Below are 20,850 nucleotides of genomic sequence, written 5' to 3' on the forward strand. Positions count from 1 at the left end.
AATGGCCCCTGGCCAGCAATGTAGGGTTCAGCTGACCCGGCTAGGTGCCCCAAGTCGGGGGGGGGGGTCCACTCAGACTTGGGGCTGGTCTTTTACTGGCGGCAGTGGCACGGTACTGGACTGGGTGCGCTTGGTGGGACAGCCAGAGGAGAAGTGCCCCACCCCTCCACAGCACAGGCAGAGATTCTGTGAGTGGCGCGGTGCTTTTTCCTCAGGGGTGAGCCACAGCCATGCAGCTGAGGTCATCAGTCCTGGGGCTGGTGTGCATTGGGGTTGGCACCGTTGCTGGGTCTCTTATCCAAGAACTAACCAGGGCCGAACCTGCTTAGTCACTGAGAGCTGATGAGGGCCTAGATGCTGAGCTGCAGCAAAAATAGCCCTATATTGAAGCAATTGTTAGAGGAATGGATCGACCACCATTCAATATCCTTCTTATCGATAGCCATAAAAAACTGATTAGCAAAACAATGGAATGAAGCAAGAGTTTGCCTGTTTTAAGATCTAGAATCGTAAATATGCCATCCATATCCGAATTGCAGCCTTTGGAGCCCACTGAAAACTGTTTCTCTGCTTAGTATGGAAAATGGGGAGAAACCACAATCAAGGCAAAATTTACACTTAGCGGTATTTGCGTTTTGAAAGAACCAGGGACTTGCGGGCAGTTTTCGAAAAATGCTGCGGCTGGCGTCGGTACAACAAATTTCCTGACTATAAATCTTGATGGTTAATATTCAGCACCATGACAAAGTGTAAAATGTCTTGAACTATGCCTACTAATAAAAATGTTAATGAGTAAGTGGAAAGGAATATTTGGAGACGGAGACCTGCCTCATGTATTTAGTTTTGGTTGGGACTGGACAACTTAAGTATACTAATTTTCGCCCAGTTTGAGTTCAGGGGCACGTTTTAAAACCAACAAAGTTTAATTCTGGGCAAGGATTTTTTTTTTTTTGTAGCAGGGAGAACTAGTTTGGTGTAGTGGTTAAGTGTGTGGACTCTTATCTGGGAGAACCGGATTTGTTTCCCCACTCCTCCACGTGCAGCTGCTGGAATGGCCTTGGGTCAGTCATAACTCTGGCAGAGGTTGTCCTTGAAAGGGCAGCTGCTGTGAGAATCCTCTCAGCCCCACCCACCTCACAGAGTGTCTGTTGTGGGGGAGGAAGATAAAGGAGATTGTGAGCCGCTCTGAGACTGTGAGATTCAGAGTGGAGGACAGGATATAAATCCAATATCATCATCATCATCATCATCATCATCATCATCATCATCATCATCATCATCATCATATTAGGCTTAGGGTTGCCAAGTCCCTCCGCTGTTGCAGCAGGGGACTTGTTTCTCGCACTTGTGAAGCGTACGTGGCATGATGATGCCACCTGGAAGTGACATCATTGCACCAGGGATGTCACATCGGAAACGCTCTAGGATTATCAGTAAAACTCTATGACAGGGGTGGCCAATGGTAGCTCTCCAGATGTTTTTTTTGCCTACAACTCCCATCAGCCCCAGCCATTGGCCATGCTGGCTGGGGCTGATGGGAATTGTAGGCAAAAACATCTGGAGAGCTACCGTTGGCCACCCCTGCTCTATGGTACCATTTCTGGGTGATGTCATCACGCCGGGGACAGCGTGCGGTGATGGGGCTCTTCGGGGGCAGGGATCCCACCAGCAGCCTGCTCCCTGACAGCGGGTCAGGGCCCTCAGGGCTGGGGGATTTTTTGCCCCCAGAAGGAGCTTGGCAGCCCTAATTAGGTTACACCGCCCCCCAGGATGTAGCCAATCCTCATGGAGCTTACCCTGTACTAAGAGCCCTGTAAGTTCTTGGAAAATTGGCTACATCAGGGGGTGTGTAGCCTAATATGCAAATGAGTTCCTGCTACAAAAAAGCCCTGATCCTGAACATAAGCCTTTGTGTGCATGCACACTTCTTCAGATTCATCGACACAGCCTTTTTCAAGCCTTACCCAGCATTAAACTCTGTTTGTCTTACAGGTGCCGCTGAACTCAAACTTTGTTCTGTTGCTTCAGAGCGACATGGCTACCCACCTGCCCCCTCCCTCTGCTATAACTGACACAAACCAATTCTAGATGGCTGGCAATACTGTATGGTTGCCTAGCAATGGCCACTAAAGGTATTCATTTCTTAAAGCTACAGGTGCTGCCTATGTTACGGGTGGGGGGGTGGGGGGTGGGTGGGAGGTTGACTTCTTTTGTTTGTTTACATTTCAGATTTTTCTGTTTCTCATGTTCGTTGAAAGACCTATCTTGTCTCTCCATGGCCCCAATTTCTGGATTTAATTATCCACAGATTGGACCACATTGAGAATTAGATATATTGGTAAGTTATATTTTGGGGGGGCAGGACTACTGTCAGACTACCCTAAAGGGGTCCTGACCTGGCTAGCCCAGGCAAGCCCCATCTCATCAGATCGCAGAAGCTAAGCAAGGTCGAATCTGGCAAGTACTTGGATGAGAGACCTCCTTGGAATACCAGCAGTCGGAGGACGGGGCAGGCTTTATTCAGCCACCTCAAGGGTGTTTAATTCATTTGTTATGAGGGCCGGATCTGACATAAATGAGAACTTGTCAGGCTGGGCCATGCGTGTCATAACATGTAATGCCAGGCAGAAGAGATATACACAGGGCTTTTTTTTTGTAGCAGGAACTCATTTGCATATTAGGCCACAACCACCTGATATAACCAATCCTACAGGAACTTGCAGTAGGCCCTGTAAAGAAGAGCCCTGTAAGCTCCGGGAGGATTGGCTACATCAGGGGGGTAAAGCCTAATATGCAAAGGAGTTCCTGCTAAAAAAAAGCCATGGATATAAACTTTATGAAACACAAACATAAATTGTGTGTGTCTGTAAGCTGCAAGCCTACTTTTAATTTATTGACATTCATTACAGAAATCTCACGGTCAATGCTTTGAGCCTAAGACCCAGGGGAAAACAGTGGCTGGGCATTGTGAGATTTTGTAGGTAAGTTGCTTTGTGTACTGGTCAGCCAGGGGAGAAATTAGAAGCTTTGCTCTATAGCTCCTGTATAGCTCTATAGCAAGCCTGCAAAGCAAGCTGTGATGCAGAAGGAAGCAAGAGAGAGAGAGGGAAGCAGATGAAGTGAGTTGCTTGTGGGCCTGATAGGAGCCCTCTGGGGGCCTGATTTGGCCCCTGGGCCACATATTTGACACCCCTGACCCACCTCCCTGAATCCTCCAGGCCCTCAGCAGGGGTCACTCAACAGAGGTTGTCATGACTTCTAGGTGCAGACACACACACAATAACATTTTAAAAAAAAAAGTTTAAGATTCCCTTAAAGAGGAACTGGGGAGCATAGCTGAAAATCTTCACAGAAGAAAAAGAGAGTCAGTTTTTTTCCTCCCTTGTTCAGCTCTATTGAAAAACATTACGATGTGGGTCACGGCTACACACCGTGAGTAACTCGTGAGGCTGAATGCGTGAGTCTCTGGAACGGCGATGTCAATTAGCACTACCTGTTAGTTTTGAACCATCTCCTTTAAAAAAAAACAACAGCTTGTTGTTTAAGGCAGAGGGTCACAACAAAGCAAATGTAAGCAATAAATTTTTAAAAAATCCTGCAAGGCCTGCTTTTTGTCGGGAAAACTTGCGTCCGTCAGCAGTTCCCGGGCTCGTGTGGAAAATCAAAAGTGCGTCAGTCAAACGGGAGCTAAGGCAGGAGTTGAGTGAGTGTCAATTTCAAGGTGAACCAGTACTGCAGCTTTGAATGGTTCTTAAATCACTTAAGGATGTTGCATATGATGCCATATTAACCTCGAGGATTTGTCGAGGCCGCGCTCCTTTTTGGCGGGCATGTAAATTTACTTATGCCGCGTTCGACCTTCACTGCTGCCAAAACCGAGACGGCAAGGTGGCTTTGATTGGGGCTCTCCTCCCGAGTCGCAATCCAAGCCGACGACTGCACAATATGTTTTAAACCCACAATGCATTGACTCATCCAAGACAACCAGGAATGCAAACCTTTGGTGGAATCATCAAGAAAACAGCAGCAATTATATCATCCTAAAAATAAAATACTTAGAACTGTAGAATAAAAAATGTTGATTGCTTTTCTGCACATGATAGTAATGGAGTTGGAAGGGTCTCTTGAGTGGGGAGAGTAGGGTTAAGGCAAATCTAGGCAATATAATAAAAAGTAGAGGCAGCATCCTGCCTACAAGAGTCCATATAGTCAAAGCGATGAAATTTCCAGTAGCAATGTATGGCTGTGAGAGCTGAACCATAAGGAAGGCCGAGTGCAGAAGAATAGATGATTTTGAGCTGTGTTGCTGGAGAAGACTCTTGAGAGTCCCTTGGACTGCAAGAAGATCAAATCAGTCAGTCCTAAGGGAAATCAACCCAGTCTGTTCCCTGGAAGGTCAGATGCTGAAGATGAAGCTCAAATCCTTTGGCCACCAAATGAGAAGGCAGCACTCACTGGAGAAGACTCTTGAGAGTCCCTTGGACTGCAAGAAGAGCAAATCAGTTAGTCCTAAGGGAAATCAACCCAGTCTGTTCCCTGGAAGGTCAGATGCTGAAGCTGAAGCTCAAATCCTTTGGCCACCAAAGGAGAAGGCAGCACTCACTGGAGAAGACTCTTGAGAGTCCCTTGGACTCCAAGAAAGTCCAACCAGTCAGTCCTAAGGGAAATCAACCCAGACTGTTCCCTGGAAAGTCAGATGCTGAAGCTGAAGCTCAAATACTTTGGCCACCCAATGAGAAGGGAGCACTCCCTGGAGAAGACTCTTGAGAGTCCCTTGGACTGCAAGAAGATCAAATCAGTCAGTCCTAAGGGAAATCAACCCTGACTGTTCCCTGGAAGGTCAGATGCTGAAGCCAAAGCTCAAATACTTTGACCACCCAATGAGAAGGGAGCACTCACTGGAGAAGATCCTGATGCTGGAAAAGACAGAAGGCAAAAGAAGAAGGGGATGGCAAAAGATGAGATGGCTGGACAGTGTTACTGATGTAACTAACATGAATTTTAGTAGACTTCGGTGGATGGTGGAAGACAGGAGGGCCTGGTGTGACTTGGTCCATGGGGTCACAAAGAGTCGGACTTGACTGTGCTACTGAACAGCAACAAAAATTTCCTGAGCCTTTCCCCTACAATTCATTACTCTGATAAATGCACATGGTTATCCGGCAGTTTGGAGTGGTACTGGGGGGACCCCAAAGCTTTGAGCAGATGACATTGAACCTGGGACCTCCTGTATAGGCAAAGCAGGTTCCGTTTATCATTGAACTCCACCAACCATCTAGTGGGGTTGGACTAGATGACCCTGGAGGTCCCTTCCAACTCTATGATCCTATGATAACCAACCTTCCAAGGAGTACATATTACAGTGCTTTTAATGTTGTTAGAAAAGTTCCGTGATGGAAGTGGCATCTACCAATCAGGGCTAAGTCTCAGCAAGAGGAAGTCTCAAGCAGAATGAGATCAGCTGGCAGGAAGCTAAGTAGGGTCATTACTAGGATATACAAGAACATCAGAAGAGGCCTGCAGGATCAGACCAGTGGTCCACGTAGACAAGCATCCTGCCTCACACAGTGGCCAATCATATAGTGTGGGGGGGCAATAACAGGTTACGGAGGTCAAGGTTTCCTCTGATGTTGCCTCCTGGTTTTCTGCCTCTGAATGTAGAGATACTCTCTAGCCACCACCCTCTGGTCCCATAGCTTTGGGCTTGGTGGGAGAGGTGGGACCATGACTCACTGGCAGAGCGCCTACTTGGCATGCAGAAGGTCTCAGGTTCGATCTCTGGCCTTAAAAGGGACCGAGCAGTGGGTGATGTGAAAGACCTCAGCCTGAGACCCTGGAGAGCTGCTGCCAGTCTGAGTAGACAGAACTGACTCGGATGGACCAAGGGCCTGATAAGGCAGCTTCATGTGTTCCAAAGGGCTGGCTTTGCATGCAAGAGGTCCCAGGTTCAATCCCTGCCATCTCCCATTAATGAATCTCAAATGGCAGGTGTTGGGAGGGGGTGGGACATCACCAGGGAGCCACTGCCAGTCTGAATACCGCTACAATAGGCTATTGTAAAAGTCTAAGTCACCTTAGTTCCAAGGTTGGTTCATGGTGCTGCCTTATACACACACTCTGTTCTGAATAGCAGTGACCAGGGCTTTTTTGTAGCAGGAACTCCTTTGCATATTAGGCCACACACCCCTGATGTAGCCAATCCTCCAAGAGCTTACAGGGCTCTTAGTGCAGGGTCTACTGTAAGCTCCAGGAGGATTAGCTACATCAGGAGTGTGTGGCCTAATATGCAAAGAAGAAGACTGCAGATTTATACCCCGCCCTTCTCTCTGAATCAGCGTCTCAGAGCAGTTTACAATCTCATTTACCTTCCTCTCCCATAACGGACACCCTGTGAGGTCGGTGGGGCTGAGAGAGCTCTCCCAGGAGTTGCCCTTTCAAGGACAGCTCTGTGAGAGCTATAGCTGACCCAAGGCCATTCCAGCAGCTGCAAGTGGAGGAGGGGGGAATCAAACCCAGTTCTCTCAGATAAGAGTCCGCACACTTCACCACTACACCAAACTGACTCTGTAGCAGGAGTTCCTGCTACAAAAAAAAAAGTCCTGGTGGTGACGTTCCAGTGGCAGTCAATGCCAGCTCTGGTGATGGGTAGGGATTCCTGACACATTAATCATTTCACAGATGCCCAAGAAGTTTGGCACAAGGGGCATTGATGTCCTAGATAATGGGAAACCATAAACTCTGTTCAGGCGTTCCAGCGAATCCTCATATATCCTGGATGGACATGCGTCCATCTCTCTGTAAGAAAGAGCCAACATGTGTTCACTTTACGAATGAAATCAGGAACTGGTCCCTGGAGAGAGGTGGGGTTGAAACCACCCACTGAGTTGTACGTGCACTGAATATAACTTAAGAATGATTTGGTGCACCTATAAAGAAAAAAAAATCAAGTTTATGCTGAGCACAGATTGTACCTGCGTTGACGGCGATTTGCGAACAGAGCTATTGTGGTGGTTCATTGGGAAGGGAGGTTCAGGAACCGTCCAGCCTTGATTACATCTATTCTTTTTCTTTCTGATTGAAACTGCCTTATCCTGAATCAGACCGTTCGTCTGTCAAAGTCAATATTGTCTACTCAGACTGGCAGCAGCTCTCCGGGGTTGTCATGTAGAGGTCTTTTTGCATCACCTACTCACTGCCTGCTCTTTTTAAAATGGAGATGCCAGGGACTGAGCTTCAGACTTTGGTCTCACACAGAGGTCTTTGACATCACCGACTGCCTGATCTTTTTTTTTAACTGGAGATGCCAGGGACTCAACCTGAGACTTTGGTCTCACACAGAGGTCTTTCACATTATCGACTGCCTGGTTCTTTTTAACTGGAGATGCCAGGGATTGAACCTGAGATTTTGGTCTCACACAAAGTCTTCACAGAAAAGGTCTTTCACACAAAGGTCTTTCACATTATCTACTGCCTGGTTGTTTTTAACTGGAGATGCCAGGGATCAAACCTGTGACTTTGGTCTCATGCAGAGGTCTTTCATATCATCTACTGCCTATTTTGTTTTTTTTAAAACTGGAGATGCCAGGGATTGAACCTGGGACTTTCTGCATGCCAAGCAGAGGCTCTACCACTGGGCTACAGCCCCTCCCCAGCCAGAACTGTGCGCGGCTTATGAATTCAAAGCAAATTCCTCCCACAACAACATCAAGTCATCCGTTCTGCCCACCTACTGACAGCTTTTTTTAATCAATTGGTGTCAGATGATTCATTCATATTTCACCCCTGAAAAGGTTAATTTTATCAATATGAATTATGAAGGCCTTTCTTCCCTCTCCCATCAAAAGATATTTTAAATGACTGCGTTGTTTTCTCTGCCCCCTGCACTGCTTCACGCGCTGGGTGCTCCCAAATTCCAACAGCTTTTCTGGATGCTGCCTTCTATCCCCACATTTCTGGCATGTTCTTGGTTAGGGATTCCTTAGCCATCATCTGGTTATTTGAGAATGGATGAAAGCTGCATTCAGAAGACCTGTTTGGTACGTCAACACGTGTGTGAAGTTCAGTGGAGAGTTCATAAGAACATGAGAAGCCATGTTGGATCAGGCCAATGGCCCATCCAGTCCAACACTGTGTGTCACACTAACCAAGTTAACCAGGTGGCATCAGGAGGTCCATCAATGGGACCAAGACACTAGAAGCCCTTCCACTGTTGCCCCCCCCCCACCGGCACCAAGAATACACATGTGGGAAAGTATATCACACATGCATGAAGCTCCTTATACTGAATCAAAGTCAATATTGTCTGCTCAAACAGACAGCAGTTTTCCTGGGTCTCTGGTAGAGGTCTTTCACTTTCAAAGGCAGTCAACCTCTGAATCCCAGAGTCAGGAGGCAGCATTAGGAGAAGACCTCTGTGCCCTATTGTTGGACCTCCAGAGGACCTGGTTGGCCACTGTATAAGACAGGATGCTGGACCAGTGAGCTACTGGTCTGATCCAGTAGGGCTCTTCTTATGTTCTTATTATCTGCTACCAAGTCCTTTCAACTGGAGCTGCCAGGGATTGAACCTGGGACCTTCTGCATGCAAAGCAGATGCTCTACCACTGAGCCATGACATCATCAAATATAAAGCTGCAGTCAGGGGCGCCACGATACCTCATGGTGCCCTAGGCAGACTCGCTGCCTGGTGTCCCCCCCCCAAGCACCCCCGCACCTCCCCCCGCCACATGCACCTCCTCCTCCCTCCCTTCGGACCTTTCCCTCCCCCCATGTCATTGTCAACATCAGAACCAGCTCTAGCGCCACGTTCCGGCTCTTTAAAGCCCCTCCTCCCCAGCCGAACACTCGAAATGCGACTAAAACCGTGCAGCGGGGGGCGCTCACCGGCTCTCAGGAAGAACGTGCTGAACGTGCTACTGACTCCTCCCCTCCCCACTTCCTGAATGGGGTCGTCCTTTCAGCACACTCTTCCTGAGAGCCGGTGAGTGCCCCCCGTCCGCTGCTGCGCAGTTTTAGCCGCGTTTCGAGTGTTCGGCCGGGGAGGGAGGGCTTTAAAGAGCCTGAACGCGGCGCTAGAGCCGGTTCTGGTGTTGAAAATGACACGGGGGGAGGGAAGGGTCCGAAGGGAGGGGGGAGGCAGGGAGGCACAGAGCCACAGCGGGGAGGCGTGTTGCCGCGGAGCTGCAGAGCTGTGAGGGGGAGGCGAAGGGAATGGAGGGGCAGGCAACGGCAGCAATGGTGGCGGGTGGCAGTAGTGGCAAGGGAGGCAGGCAGGCAAACTAGGTGCTTGCCTGGGTCACTGGGAGGGGGGTTGGGAAGCCCAATTTTCTGCCCCACCCTCCCGGCGCCCTAGGCAACTGCCACGTTTGCCTAGCGAGAGGGCCGGCCCTGGCTGCAATGAGAAAGTTGGGCAGTTGGGAGCCTAAATTAAGGAGAGCGCTGTGCTAGCCTTCTCTTCTACAATGACACCCATAAGCCTTGCATTCTGTGTTTCCTCCCAGAATCTGTGCTTTGATGGGTGATTTCTTCAATGTCAGTTTCAAGAAGGGTCACCAGGTCAGCTAGAAGCAACGAAATAAAACAGGAGTGCAACCGACTCATGGCGGCCCCTCGTTGGCCTTTCAAAGCAAGAGACTTTCAAAGGTTTGCCATTGAGAACCAGTTTGGTGTAGTGGTTAAGCGCGTGGACTCTTATCTGGGAGAACCGGGTTTGATTCCCCACTCCTCCACTTGCACCTGCTGGAATGGCCTTGGGTCAGCCATAGCTCTCACAGAGCTTGTTTTTGAAAGGGCAGCTGCTGTGAGAGCCCTCTCAGCCCCACCCACCTCACAGGGGGTCTGTTGTTGGGGAGGAAGGTAAAGGAGATTGTGAGTCGCTCTGAGACTCTTTAGAGTGGAGGGTGGGATATAAATCCAATATCATCATATCATTGCCCGTCTCTGCAGAGTAACCCTGGACTTTCTCCACAGTCTCTCATCCAGGTACTACTAATCAGGGCTGACCCTGCTTAACTTGTGAGATCTGACAAGCTTGAGCAGGGCTTTTTTTTGTGGCAGGAGCTCCTTTGCATATTAGGCCACACCCCCTGATGTAGCCAGTCCTCCAAGAGCTTACAGGGCTCTTAGTACAGGGCGTCCTGTAAGCTCCAGGAGGATTGGTTACATCAGGGGTGTGGCCTAATATGCAAAGGAGTCCCTGCAACAAAAAAAGCCCTGAGCTTGAGTGACAGCCTTCTAGACCCAATGCCTTCAACGGATTTAGAAGGCAGTGACTTTGTAGGATTCTACCACTGAGCATTCTCATCCTCTAACAGTGTGGTTAAAATGTTGGATTAGGATATGGGAAACGGGTTCGAATTCCTGTTCAGCCACAGAAGCTTGCTCGGTGATCTTGAGTGAGCCATACCTGTTCAGCCTAGCCTACCTCAGAAGATTGTTGTGGGCAGGGCTTTTTTTGTAGAAGAAGCCCAGCAGTAACTCATTTGCACATTAGGCTACACCCCCTGACATCACCATTGTTTCACGCAGGGCTTTTGGGGTAGAAAAGCCCAGCAGGAACTCATTTGCATAATAGGCCACACCCCCTGGCACTAAGCCAGCTGGAACTGCATTCCTGTGCAATCCTACTCCAAAAAAGCCCTGAGCGTGGGGATAAAATGAAGGACCTCTGCTTAGCTTCTGAGCTCTAACTGTATCGTGCTGGTCAGGGCTAATCAGGCAGCTGCACAGGTACCTTAATAGGGTTGCCAAGTCCCCTGCATTCTGGAGCAGGAGACTTTTGCGCGCACACTGCAATGACGGCACCTGGAAGTGACGTCATCGTATCGGCGATGTCATGCAGTGGCCGCTCTAGGCCTTTCCGGGAAAATGCTATAGTTTTCCCGGATCATCTAGCCATTTGGGAGGGAAAAAACTCTATGGTACCTATTGTACCATAGAGTTTTCGCTCCCAAATGGCTAGAGCGCCTGGGAAAACCATAGAGTTTTCCTGGAAATGCCTAGGGTGGCCACTGCACAATGTCACTGGTGTGACGGCATCACTTCCGGGTGACATCATCACACCGGTGGCATAGGGGGAGGTTTTCCCCCCGCCGGTCCAATGTGGGCCGGCGGGTTGGGAAGCTCCCTGGCATGGGAGCCCCCACCCCGGGTGTTGGCAGCCCTGTACCTTAAAGACTTACAGAACAGGTTCTCGCTGAAGCTTTCTTGACTCCCGTTTCGGTTCCTGAGATGCACTGGCATGAGCAGCTGATAAGAGGCATCTCTGACTCTCAGAAGCTGACGCTGGAAGCAATTTTGTTAGTTAAGAGCCGCTGGACTCTGGTTTTAATTTTATTTGACATCAGGGCAAGCCTTGGCCCTTTGCTAATTGTTTTATGAACTCTGCATTTTCAAGCGTAGAAAAAGCAACTGGGCCAAAGGGAAGGATGAGGCTGGGAAATTAATACGGAGCCTTCTGCAGTGCTTGTCTATGTGCCAATCCCTTTCCGTTTGCCTGTGTGCCTTTGGCTAGACCGGGAGCTTGTACCTGACCAGAGGCCTGCCACTGAGATTCAAAGGAGGACACACAAAGCTTCAGATCAGAAAGCCACTCTTTTCTCTGTATCCCAAACACCCTGTGCTCCCTCGCCACCTGTATCTTGTAACTGCAGGCTTGGTGCATAAAGGAGGAGTGACTCCTGTAGAGATGAGGGACCTGGGAATAGGTGGTAAAACCAGGAAGCATTTCTGGCCACCCCTGTGAGGAGAGAACTTGCAGGAAAAGACTGCAGCTTTATACCCCGCCCTTCTCTCTGAATCAGAGTCTCAGAGCGGCTGACAATCGCCTGCATCTTCAACCCCCACAACAGATACCCTGTGAGGTGGGTGGGGCTGAGAGGGCTCTCACAGCAGCTGCCCTTTCAAGGACAACTCCTGCGAGAGCTCTGGCTACCCCAAGGCCATTCCAGCAGCTGTAAGTGAAGGAGTGGGGAATCAAACCCGGTTCTCCCAGATAAGAGTCCGCGCACACTTCACCACTAGACCAAACTGGCTCTCTTGTGAGCAGTCTGCAAGGGAAATGCTGTCCCAGGAGAAACTAGAGAACTGGGCCCATTTTCATTATTATTGTTGATGCTGCTGTTGTTACTATTATTGTTGTTCTTGTTTGTTGTTAGATGATGATAATGGGTGAGATTCTAGCAGGAGTTCCTTTGCATACTAGGCCACACACCCCTGATCCTCCAAGAGCTTTTGTTGTTCAGTTGCACAGTCAAGTCTGATTTGTTGTGACCCCGTGGACCAAGTCACGCCAGGCCTTCCTGTCTTCCACCATCCTCTGAAGTCCGCTCAAATTCATGTTAGTTACATCAGTAATATGTAGAGAACCAGTTTGGTGTAGTGGTTAAGTGTGCAGACTCTTATCTGGGAGAACCGGGTTTGATTCCCCACTCCTCCACTTGCACCCGCTGGAACGGCCTTGGGTCAGCCACAGCTCTGGCAGAGGTTGTCCTTGAAAGGGCAGCTGCTGTGACAGCCTTCTCAGCCCCGCCCACCTTACAGGGTGTCTGTTGTGGGCGAGGAATTTAAAGGAGATTGTGAGCCGCTCTGAGACTCTTCGGAGTGGAGGGCGGGATATAAATCCAATATCATCATCATCTTCTTCTTCATCAGTAATACTGTCCAGCCATCTCATCTTTTGCCGTCCCCTTCTTCTTTTGCCTTCTGTCTTTCCCAGCATCAGGGGCTTTTCCAGCGAGTGCTCCCTTCTCATTTGGTGGCCAAAGTATTTGAGCTTCAGCTTCAGCATCTGACCTTCCAGGGAACAGTCAGGGTTGATTTCCCTGAGGACTGACTGATTGGATCTTCTTGCAGTCCAAGGGACTCTTAAGAGTCTTCTCCAGCACCACAGCTCAAAAGCATCTATTCTTCTGCACTCGGCCTTCCTTATGGTCCAACTCTCACAGCCATACATTACTACTGGGAATACCATCGCTTTGCAAGGTTCTTTTTTGTAAGCTCTTGGAGGATTGGCTACATTGGGGTGTGCGGCCTAATATGCAAAGGAGCTACTGCTAGAATTTCACCACCACCACCACCAATAACAACAATAATAGATTAATCACCCCATCCCGGCTAGTAATGGGCTCTGGACAATTTACATCATTAACACATACTACAAAATTAAAATCCTTAAAACAATCTAATTAAATGTATAACCCCCCCCCCCAGTGGTGCCCTGCTACTTCTAAAATTCCAGACTATAGCCGTAGTATCGAGGGGAGGGGGAATGACAGTGCTAGCTATTTATACCCCACCTTTCTCCCTAAGGGGGATTCAAAGGGAGTTACATCCTTCCCCTCTCCTCCATTTTATTCCCACAACAACCCTGTAAGGTAGGCTGGGCTGAGAGTGTGCGACTGACCCTAGGTCTCCCAGCAAGTTTTCATGGCAAAATGGGATTTGAACCTGGATCTCCCAGACCCTAGTCCAACACTCTAACCATTCCACCACGCTGCTGGAGGACAGGAGTGTTTTTGCGGTGAAATCCTACAAAATCCTACCCTCCTAAATCCAACGGAACACCATGGGTTTAGAAGGGTGTAGCACAATTTGGTCAAATCTTTGTAGATAAGCAGGGTCTGTCCTTCTGAGGACTAGGATGGGAGACCACCAAGGAAGTCCAATGCAATGGCAAACCATCTCTATCCATCTGCCCTGAATGGGATGGTCCAAGCTAACCCAATCCTATCAGAGCGTGGAAGCTGAACCGGGTTGGCCCTTGTTAGTCCTTGAATGGGAGGCCACCACCAAGGAAGCCCAAGGTCTCTACGTAGAGGCAGCAATGGCGAACCACCTTTGGAGGTCTCTTGCCTTGAAAACCCCGTGGGGGGAGGGGTTTGCAAGAAGCCAGTGGAAACTTGATGGAGGAGAGAAAAAAAAAACTGTTGAAGACTGGGCATAGGAGGGGAATCAGGATATCAGAAGAGCCCTGCTGGATCCAACCAATAGTATGTCCAGCATCCTGTCTCATGTAGTGGCCAAACAGGTCTTCTGGAGAGCCAGCAACAGGCCAGAAAGGCTGAGACCCCTCTGGGCTCTGGGATTCACAAGAGTAGTGCCTCTGAATGTGGTTCTCCTCAGTCGCCGTGGCTAGCAGCCATCCACAGACTTATCCTCCATAAATCTATCTAATACTGGGATGTCAAACATGCAGCCCAAGGGCCGATTCAGGCCCCCAGAGGGCTCCTATCAGGCCCGCAAGCAGCTGGCTGTCATCTGCTTCCTTCTCCCTCTCTCTTGCTTCCTTCGGCGTCACAGCTTGCTTTGCTTTGCTTCCTCAATCGCACAGGAGCTACAGAGCAAAGCCTCTATTTTCTCCATTGGCCGAGGCTCCTCCCTTGGGGAGGAAGGGGTGGGTGGGGTATAGCTTTCTTTGCCGGGGTCTCTCAATCGCACAGCAGAGCTACTGCGCCGAGCCTCTCTTCCTTCTTTCCTGGTCCCTGAGGGAAGGAAAGAAAGAGCCCGGATACAAAGAAAGCACCTTTTAAGACCAACCAGTGCTAATGTTTGAAGCGTGTTTTTAATTTAAGCTTTTAAATTTGCCTGTGACCTTGATCAAGCTTCTATCTCTGCTACCCGGCATTGCATTTTACGACAGGCGTGGCCCTGCCGGACAAGGTCTCCTTTATGTCAGATCCGGCCCTCATGACAAAGGAGTCCGACACCCCCCATCGAATCCCTTTTAAATCCCTGCAGCCCTCCCAAGATCCTCTGGCGGCCAACGGCTTCCACATTTTGATCCCTCTATTTGATGCCCTCCAATTCTTCTTCTTCTTCTTCTTCTTCTTCTTCTTCTTCTTCTTCTTCTTCTTCTTCTTCTTCTTCTTCTTCTTCTTCTTCTTCTTCTTCTTCTTCTTCTTCTTCTTCTTCTTCTTCTTCTTCTTCTTCTTCGTAGGGGGGAGCGCTTGGTGAACTCTCTCCACCCCATGCATAGGGCGTAGGGGGACATCGGACCTTTGGGGGGGGGGAGTCAACTGAGCGTCGCCTCGGTGGGCGGCGGCCCTCGCCTCTCCCCCCGCCGTCGTCAGTAGTGTGTGTGTGTGTGGGGGGGGGGGGGAGAGCTGTCAACACGTGTCCGACTCCTGCTCTCTCTTCGCCTCCCCCTGCGCCCCTGCCTGCCCGCGTCTGGCTGCCCGAGCCCCTGTCGGCTGCAGAAGCGAGGAGGAGGGAGGGAGGGAGGGAGGGGGGCGGGCTGGCGGCGGCGGCGGCGAGAGCGGCTGTTGGGACTGCGGCTCCTTTCCCCGGCCGCGGCGCGCACATGTCGCTCCTCTAGGAGTCTCTCGCCCAGAGGCACAGGCGCGCTTGGCTAGCTTGGAGGCGCGCTGGGCGCTCCAGTCTGGGAAGCCACCTGCCGGCTGCCGGGCGGTCGCGGGGCCAGATTCCGCCTGCTGCCAGCCCAGCCGCCCAGCGGCTCGCAGGAGAGGGGACGGCGGCGGCGGCAGCAGAGCGCTAGCGGGGGGAGAGCCGCCGGCAGGGAAGTTTCTGGCTTGGCGCAGAGAGGCTGGGCGAGATCTCTCCCCCCCCCCCCCCGCGCTCCTTCGCGCCGCGATGTTCGCTTCCATTTGGTACGCCAAGAAGCTGGGGCGCAGGTTCGTCCACAACGCCCGGAAAGCCAAGGCGGAGAAGCAGGTCGGTTTCTTTCCCGCTCTGTGTCTGGGGAACGGGGCGCCTGCATGCCGGGGCTTGGGGGTGTGGGTGAGGGGGGTCTCTCCGTGCCCGGATCACGCAGGAAAGACGAGCCGTCGCCAACGGAATGGGATTGACTGGGGGGACTCCGGTGTTCCTTTCTTTTTTTGGGGGGGGGGGGGAGGGTGGCTTTAAAATGCTCGGCAGGTGGTCTTTGGGGAAGTGTCCCGTGGCCCCCTTTCCCTCCCCTCTCCGCTGGCAAAATAAAGCATCATCTGGTACTGTGGACGCGCGCCTTGTACTGGGGTGAGGGGGGGGGGCGCACTTTGGTAAACTTGTTGCAGCGATGCTCTATCTGAACATGAACGCGTGCCCTACCTCTCTAAAGGACAGCCTTTGGGTACAATATAATGTCGATGTGCCTGCCCACCTACCTACTTATTTACTTATCCAGGTACCAGAACTGAACAGAGTTCCAACTCCATCCATCCATCATCTATCTATCTATCTATCTATCTATCTATCTATCTATCTATCTATCTATCTATCTATCTATCTATCTATCTATCTATCTATCTATCTATCTATCTATCTATCTATCTATCATCCATCCATCATCTATCTATCTATCTATCTATCTATCTATCTATCTATCTATCTATCTATCTATCTATCTATCTATCTATCTATCTATCATCTATCTATCTATCTATCTATCTATCTATCTATCTATCTATCTATCTATCTATCTATCTATCTATCTATCTATCCATCCATCCATCCATCCCCCTCTCTCTCTGTGTGTGTGTCTGTCTGTCATCTCCATCATCTATATATCTATTCATCCATCCATCCACCCATCCATCATCTATATATCTGTCCATCTATCTATCCATCATCTCTCTCTCTCTTTATTATTATTATTATTAAATTTTATTTGTATCCCGCCCTCCCCGCCTAGGCAGGCTCAGGGCGGCTAACAACATTCAATAAAACATTATACAAAATACAATTATACAAAATACAATAATTAAAACAACATTAAAATTATACATAGTTAATACATCTATGTATGCATCTCTCTGTGTGTGATGCCACCTTCCGAAATGCCAAGAGTGCCATCTTCATCTAGGGTTTTCCAAGACTTGTTGGCATCTACAACAGCAACTGTGCTATGCCTCTTCGAAGCAGAAGTAGTTAGGTTTGTTAGAAATGCCTCCCCCCTCCAACCCCCCCCCCCCCCAAACACCTCAGACTTACTCACTCAGCAATTTATCTACTGGTCCAGTGTCATTTCTACCTTGAAATTTTTTAGCAACCCCCCCTCCCCCCCAATTTTCTTACACAGCTCCCCTCCTTTCCTCTAGTGGAAATTTTAGCTGTGTTTTTGTTTTGTTTTTTTGTTACCTAGTATTTAAAAAGGACAGTTGTGACTGTGAGCACATTGGAGGGGGGGGATTACTGCTTGCAAATCCCCCCTCCCTGCCTGTAGCCTGCAGAGAGGATGGCCATTACCTCCCCCACCTAGCATGGGAGCAGCCATTTCTCTTTCCCGAATGGGACCCTGCGATGTGTTGAAAGGTGTCCTAAGAATTTGGTTGGGGAGGAGAGAGAGGGACGCTAGAGGCATGTCTTCCTCAGTTGGCACACAAAGGTTCCCAGGCATTGCAATCTCCGGTGCAGGGGTGGGTGGGAAATTCATCCATCAACCCCTTTCGCTCATTTTCTTTGTGGTGTGTAATCGGATCTGGCCCAACTCGACACAGTTGCCCATTCACCTGCATTCGCTGAGAAAAATCCAGAGCAATCATGTAAGGTGGCTTATATGGGGGTGTCACAGACAGTCTTGGGCTTGTGAAGGGGGGGGGAAGGGGCTGGATTCATCTTTCTTGGTGGGAGAAGGCTGGATTCATCTTTCTGTCAAAGTTTCTGTTAGGACAGGGGTTGAGCTTTATATCGCCTGCAGGGAAAATGCAATGCAGTTTTCACAGGGCGATCATAGAAACATAGAGCCCGAAGGGACCTCCAGGGTCATCTAGTCTGACCCCCTGCTCCAGGGTCATCTAGTCCAACTTCACAAATACCACCCCCCACACACACACAACTCCAGTGACACCTGCTCCATGCCCAGAAGATGGCAAAAACCTCCAGGATCCCTGGCCAAACTGGCCAGGAGGAAAATTGCTGATTGACCCCAAAGTGGCAACCAGCATTTCCCTGGACATGTGAGAAAGGGCCATGAGGACTAAGCACTGATGCAACCCTTTTTGCCCTCCCTCTCTTGATCTGCCTACGTTTTTTTTTTTGTACTTCTCTTTTTAAATTAAACTTTAAAACAATGATATACAACAAGTGCAGTCAAATAGTCACAAAATCTTAACCCTTTAAATCCACCCCCCATACATATGAAGCTGCCTTATACTGAATCAGACCCTTGGTCCATCAAAGTCAGTATTGTCTTCTCAGACTGGCAGCGGCTCTCCAGGGTCTCAAGCTGAGGTTTTTCCACACCTATTTGCCTGGACCCTTTTTTGGAGATGCCAGGGATTGAACCTGGGACCTTCTGCTTCCCAAGCAGATGCTCTACCACTGAGCCACCGTCCCTCCCCTAGCGCATCTGCACCATTATTCTAGGGTCAGAATCAGACAGGCGAAGTTCGAGAGGGAGATACAATACGACCATCATACAAAGCTGCAAAATAAACTCCCTACATAGAGAATACATGCTGACGTTCAAAAGATCTCCGGTTATAGAACGCATGGAATGCAATCTGCCTAAGTTCACCAAATCAGCATCACTGTCAGATGGCCATCTAGCCTCTGTTTGAAAAGCTCCAAGGAAGGAGAGAGGCTTTGACGGATTTGACAGTGTTTAGGACTGCTTCGGTATCGACCCGTCCCCCTTGCCCTGCCTCTGAGGAGTTCACAGACTCCCTTTTATTTTCACAACATCCTTGTGAGGTAGGTGAGTCCCACTGGATCAGATCAATAGTCAATCTAGTTCAGCATCTTGTCTCACATAATGGCCAATCGTTTCCTCCAAATGGCCAACCCTGATGTTGCATGCTGGCTCTGGGATTCAGAGGATGAGTGCTGCTGTATGTGGAGGTTCAGTCGTTATGGCTAGTAGCCATTGATAGACTTTCTCTCCGTGAATCTGTCTAATCCCCTTTCAAAGCTGTTGATTCCTGGGGCCATCACAGCATCCTTTGGCAGCGGATTCCACATTATAATCACTCTCTGCGTAAAGTAGTATTTCCTGGCTTCACTGGATGCCCTCAGGTTCTAGTATTTTTGGAGAGAGAAAGAGAGAAATTTCTCTTGGTCAACTCTTATCCACCCCATGCATCATTTTATAAGCCTCTGCTTGGTCATCTCTTTTGAGCCAGTTTGGTGTAGTGGTTAAGTGTGCGGACTCTTATCTGGGAGAACCGGGTTTGATTCCCCACTCCTCCACTTGCAGCTGCTGGAATGGCCTTGGGTCAAGCTTAGATCTGGCAGAGGTTGTCCTTGAAAGGGCAGCTGCTGTGAGAGCCCTCTCAGCCCCACCCACCTCACAGGGTGTCTGTTGTGGGGGAAGAAGAGATAGGAGATTGTGAGCTGCTCTGAGTCACTGATTCAGGGAGAAGGGCGGGGTATAAATCTTCAGTTGTCATCTTCTTTTCTAACCTGAAAAATCCCAGACTTTTCAGCCTTACCCCACAGGGAAAGTACTTCAGTCCTCTACTCATCTGGGTTGGCCTCCTCTGTACTTTTCCCAGCTCTGCAATGCCATTTCTGAGACACTGTGACCAGAACTATACACAGGATTCCAAACGAGGTCGCACCATAGATCTATACCGGGGCATTATAATATTGAAGAAAAAAAAAGAGAGGGGAAAGAAACGTAACCCCAAAACTGGAGCGAGAAACGTAAAAGGTTATAACGCCATTAAAGGGCCAAACGTTAAAAGCAAACTGTATAATAAATCATAAGCAAACATACATGTATTTATTCTAGAAAGCTAAAACCATTTCGCGGCCCATTGGCACGGTGAGGTAAAGCAGCAGTACTGCAGTTCTGTGATCTGAACTCTCTGCTCGTGACCTGAGTTTGATTCCGGCCCAAGGTTGACTCAGCCTTCCATCCTTCCGAGGTTGGTCAAATGAGTCCCCAGCTTGCTGGGGGGGAAGTGTCAAAGACTGGGGAAGGCGATGGCAAACCACCCCGTAAAAAGTCTGCCGTGAAAACGTTGTGAAAGCAACGTCACTCCAGAGTCGGAAAGGACTGGTGCTTCCCCAGGGGACCTTTCCTTTCCTTTCCATTAGCCTCTATCCTTTGTACAATCATAAAACCACAAATGGGAACTCACTTAACTTAACTTGACCTGACGCGTTTCGACCTAGACTGGTCTTCTTCAGTTTATTCGCTCATAATACAGAATATAATAGAACAATGCTGGACCACAAGGAAATTCATTGAAGTGACAAAGGCTTAAAGATATTCTTGAGGCCTCTTATTCTACAGCCTTATGTCCTAATCAAGGGCATACATTTTGCATCCAGTGTCTTATTGTATGTCACATGGTCCAGAATTGATCAAGGTAGGTGTTAAGGTCAGAGCCCATGTGCCCTTGATTATGATTTATTACACAGTTTGCTTTTAATGTTTGACCCTTTAATTGCATTGTAATATTGGCCATTGTCTTCTCAATCACTTTCCTAATAATCGCTAACTTAAAGTTTGCCTTTTCCACTGCTGCAGCACACTGAGTGGACACTTTCATTGAGCTATCTGCTACGGCCCCCTAGATCTTTTCCCCGCTCAGTCTCAACGAGGTTTCAGGTTTTCACGGCTGGCAACATCATTAGGGTTTGTAGAATCTTTCGGGCTCAAGTGCCGTGTTCTACTGGAGAAAGTTTTCCTTCCAGACGTTTCGTTCTCGGCTGCGGAGAACATCCTCAGTGGCGTTGCAGCCGGAGCAGGCGCTCTGACCTTCTTGGCTGCTGTGCATTGAGTGAAAACTCTCTTCAGTAGGACACGGCACTTGAGCCCGAAAGATTCTACAAACCCTAATAACTCTCCCTATTAGCTCCGCCCCTATTAGCCTTTACTTGGAAGTTGGGATTTTTTTTGTCCTGGTGTGCTTCACCTGACATTAGATTTTGGAGATCCCCCTAGTCCAGCATCCTCTTCCTGACAGT

At 49.3% G+C, this 20,850-nt stretch overlaps 1 protein-coding gene and 1 non-coding gene across 13 annotated transcripts in view; one reads left to right on the top strand and one right to left on the bottom strand.

The window, feature by feature from the left end:
* Positions 1–20,850, top strand: part of DLG2 (discs large MAGUK scaffold protein 2) — a 1,647,444-nt gene that overhangs the window by 857,318 nt on the left and 769,276 nt on the right. The window lies entirely within an intron of this gene.
* Positions 8,547–8,615, bottom strand: TRNAA-UGC (transfer RNA alanine (anticodon UGC)). Its single transcript has one exon. It is a non-coding gene; the product is annotated as a tRNA-Ala (tRNA).

The sequence above is a fragment of the Heteronotia binoei genome, chromosome 3, assembly GCF_032191835.1.
Source record: "Heteronotia binoei isolate CCM8104 ecotype False Entrance Well chromosome 3, APGP_CSIRO_Hbin_v1, whole genome shotgun sequence".
NCBI lineage: Eukaryota > Metazoa > Chordata > Lepidosauria > Squamata > Gekkonidae > Heteronotia > Heteronotia binoei.